The sequence below is a fragment of the Hyposmocoma kahamanoa genome, unplaced genomic scaffold (assembly GCF_003589595.1).
Source record: "Hyposmocoma kahamanoa isolate Upper Pololo Valley unplaced genomic scaffold, ASM358959v1 93, whole genome shotgun sequence".
Taxonomy (NCBI): Eukaryota; Metazoa; Arthropoda; class Insecta; order Lepidoptera; family Cosmopterigidae; genus Hyposmocoma; species Hyposmocoma kahamanoa.
This window is the reverse complement of record NW_020654810.1, coordinates 19,214,609-19,218,965: the sequence shown is the minus strand read 5'-3', so window position 1 is coordinate 19,218,965 and position 4,357 is coordinate 19,214,609. Positions and strand designations below refer to the sequence as shown.

The 4,357-nt window shown below is 35.2% G+C and overlaps 1 non-coding gene across 1 annotated transcript; it reads left to right on the top strand.

Moving 5' to 3' along the window:
* The first annotated feature begins 3,493 nt into the window (after positions 1 to 3,493).
* Positions 3,494 to 3,565, top strand: Trnad-guc. The gene has a single exon. It is a non-coding gene; the product is annotated as a tRNA-Asp (tRNA).
* Positions 3,566 to 4,357: the final 792 nt, after the last annotated feature.

Below are 4,357 nucleotides of genomic sequence, written 5' to 3'. Positions count from 1 at the left end.
TGGGCCTTTTGGAGGGAAATGTGTCGTTTTTATTTTGACTTTCAATTATTTTTATTTTGAAATCTAGTTTAAAGTGGAATAGGAAAGAGCTATTGTGCCTTAATTGAAGATTAAAAGAAATTGTACGAATCTCGAACTAAAATATCCGTATCGGCCTGTTCTAAGGAATCCCGAGTCAATCCAAGCACGCCACCTCAAATTGCCTCTTTGTGGCGGCCATATTTACAGAAACATAATTAAACGAAGACATGGCTCAAAAGACTTGTATCCAAGCCAAAATTATTAATAAAAAAACATTGTTTTTTTATTTATAATGCTGTTCCTTTGTTATGACAGCGTCACTAACATCATTCAATTATGCTGGTACTCTCGGAATTGACATTTATTAATATGCAGGTATGCTACGGCTGTGGGACAAAGAGGGAAATTATTTTAAATATTGTTGATAAGATAATTTGCTTCATGGCGATATTATTTTACATAGGAAAACAATCAATAAGAGACTTGGCTGTTCTCCAACTGTAATGAGTCGGAATCCTATCTTGAAGTCTGAATATCCACAGTAACACATATATATTCATGTTCCTAAAATTTCATAGTATTTCTTTAATTTAAGATGCTATGTTACTTAGTAGTACATCGTGTATCTTAATACACCTTAGGCGGTAAATAAGAAATTGCTAATGATAGTCAATGACACGAGGAATCTTTTACCACCCATGCTATATACAACGTTGTGCATCACATCTGCGAGGAAATAAACACAATGATATTTTTTTTATTGTATGAACAAATATCGTTTCACAACACAACAGATTTTGCAATTGGCGGGTTTTTTGTTTTTTTCTACATGTGTATACAGATGGCCAGCTGTTCTTCCATAATAAATACAACTCGAACTAAAATGTTGTAAACGGCAATAACGTATACATCCATGATGGTAAAGATATAAAATAAATAATTTCAAAGTACTAAGAATGTTGCAGAATTTGAATTTATAAAATTAATTTAGTAAATGTTAGTTTTACGTATAAGAAAAGTACAGTGTAATTATTATTATTTTTAAATGAAAAGACCCGTGGGTGTAATTCAACACATCACAGTCGACTTGCCTGCATGTTACGAGCAAGTGTAATGAATTGGGAATTAATCCCTTGTTTGACCCTTTCAATCGGCATTATAAAAATACAGCGTTTTTCCCATATTTGGTCGGTTCCATTCCCAGGTGAGGCAAGCAACTTTAAAAAATCTTTGAACGCTGTATTAATCACGTTTAAAAGTGAAATAATGTCTCTAAGAAGCAAAATATCTTATCTGCAATATTTAAAGTACTTTCCATCCGTTTCGCATAGTCGTGAAACGCTTGTACATAAATAACATTGGTGCGATACGGAGGGACACATTATTATACCATACCGTAACTAACATTCTCAGTGCAATAAATTCTGATCATCATCGACCTAATATAATATCCTATCCTGATATACGGCTTTCGTCTTAGGATAGAGTTTAGCCATAATTACGTGACTTCACATTTCCAAGGGTTGTAAATCGTCTTCGACGTACAAGTTTTCTTTCAACATTAGCTCGAGATACTCCTCAGTAGCAGTAGAGCTCGCTGTGAAATAGTTCGTCCAGGAAGATACTGCCACTTTATCTATTTCTGCCGCCAAGCAGTAATGTTAGCATTACTGCGTTCCGGTTTTGAACGGTAAGGGTGCCGGTGAAATTACAAGCATCGTCGGATGAATTTGAAATTCTCGTGACTCCGTTTCTGGAGCAAATCCTTTTTTACTCTCCAAGAGTAAAATCGGGCGATTAAAGCTAAGTTAGCTAAAGTTATAAATATAAAAAAAGTATAATCATAGATTACTTTGATTTAAACTTTCACGACTTTCACACTTTATTTTAGTGTTGTGTGTCGGTCTAGTGAGAACCCTAGTAGACTAAACTAGTATAGATGGCGCTACGACTAAAAAGTCGTTGAAAGACCAAGTACAAAGACACGACGCAAGCACATAGAAGAATTCGTGAGGTCCGTTGGTTCGTTCCGTGGCTTAGTTGGTATAGCGTCTGTCACGGTATGCAAGAAGACGTCTGTTCGAATCCAACCGGTTCGAAGGAATTTTTTCTGAGTGTTTGTCTGAGTGTTCGATCTTTGTATTAATAATTATAACCCTAGTACACAAATAAATAATGAAGATAAAGTGTGAGTAGTCAGAAAAATTCGCAGGGTTAGAAAATAATAATAATCATAGATTGTTATACAATTATTTCTAGTAATTCTGATTTTTGTGCCCACTCAAAAGTTCACGTTAATGGAGGTTACGAGCTTTTCGAATTTAGCCGACGATATGGGACTTGTCAACTTATATCCCGGGTTGACGGGCGCAATGGCAGTGTCCAAACTGCATGGACAACTGTTATGTATGATTACTACAATTACATACAACTGTTATGATTGTTGTTAGTTGCTATTCGAATTTCTTTTTTAAAATACGATTGTCACTTTAGAATAATAACGCAATTGTGACCTCCGTCTCATTTGATGGAATCAGCATGCACACCTAATGAATGCGTCTGCAAGCAGGGAATTCCTCTTCCTAGCCGTTTGCAATATAAATGTATCAGTGTAATGCTTCGTGCGAATTCTTGCAATATCTACAATATAGGGAACCCCAGCCGGCGTCTAGTCCCCTGATAATAGAAAAAGGAAAGCGAAATTAAATCGTGCAATTTTAACAGTCGACTTTTTATTGAAAACCAATGGTTCACCTCTAGGCATCAATAAATTCAATGGTATGCAATTTAAACAGAGTATACAGGGTGTAAATTTGAGACGGGGTAGCAAGGTCAGCCACCTTAATCGTTGTAGTTACAGGAAAACGGTTGTAGAAGACTATCCATGAATTTTGAAGATATTTTGATTCGTTCACAGATTTTGAAAAAATGGTACAGTTAGCACCATTTTTTCATTCATTTTTATACATTTTGTAGGGACATATTTAGTAATTAGTTATTCTAAGTCAAGCAAACTAACAATAAGGAAACTAACAAATTGACAACGTATTATGTATTTCAAAATAAATATTAAAAACAATAACAAAAAGCAAAATAACATAAAAAAATTATGATAGTAAGTGCTCGAATTGATTGCCGCCTTGGCGGATGCATCGATTCGCTTTCTTCCGCAAAGAGCAAGTAGCGGCTGAAATTTTACTCGGATGGATTCCATTGAAAATTGCTGCAAGTGCGTCTTTCATTTCTTGAACACTGTTGTATTAAAAAATATCATTTAACTAATACATAATATGTTGTCAATTTGTTAGTTTCCTTAACTACCTAGAATAACTGATTACTAAAATTATGTGTTTGTAAAGTTCGAAATAGATCGAGAGTCTATTTGTGGCGGACCGTGGTTCCAGCCAACCGCTTTCGTAACATCTCTTTTATTTATATAATAAGTTGACACGATTGGCGGGTGTTACGTATATCCGCGGTAGTATAGTGGTTAGTATCCCCGCCTGTCACGCGGGAGACCGGGGTTCGATTCCCCGCCGCGGAGAAAACATTTTATCTTTGTGAATAAGTACATGAGTTAATGGTAAAACGCTTTTTTTGCTTTATAAATACAACTTCTCTGTGCGTATGCTTTAAATAATTATAACTTTACAAAACTGGCCTCAAAAGTTTGTGGAATTACATCTATGTGCAAAGTTTGATTGAACTTGTTTTTGTTTTATAATACCAAGTGATGGGACGAACAAGTCGTGCGCCAAAGTTAAGCTACATGCCTGTCCATAACAGTTGCAGTGCCACTCAGAGCTTTAAACCGCAGAGATCTGAGGGCACTGGAAAGTGGATGAAACCCAATAAACTGGATACTTTCCCTAATCTGACACTTTTAGATGTGTAATATTTTCTTCAAACTGGACCACTTAGACTGCCTATGTTTTTTTCTTACTTAAAAATAATCATTGAAATTTGTTCATAAATTGCGTAGTAATCACGTAACTACCACAAAAAAATACATTCGGATTGAGATACTCCTCCTTTTTTAAGTTGGTTAAAAGTGGTTACTTTTTTTAACGAGAACGTAGAAGTATATAGCATTTTGGCTCTTTTGAAAATTAAACCAGAAAAATGTAAGTACGGTTAATGATTACTTTAAGTAGCTATAATAATTCATTACACAGGGTTATGTGGTCGGTATTTCACCTCGCCTCTCACCTAGCTCCTTTGGCTCAATTTATATTACGGCGGAACGGAATGGAAGCGAATTTTTGTAACGATATTGTACATAGCATAATGAACTTTATGTTCAATTGTATAACGTACAATCTAGATACGAGCCAAA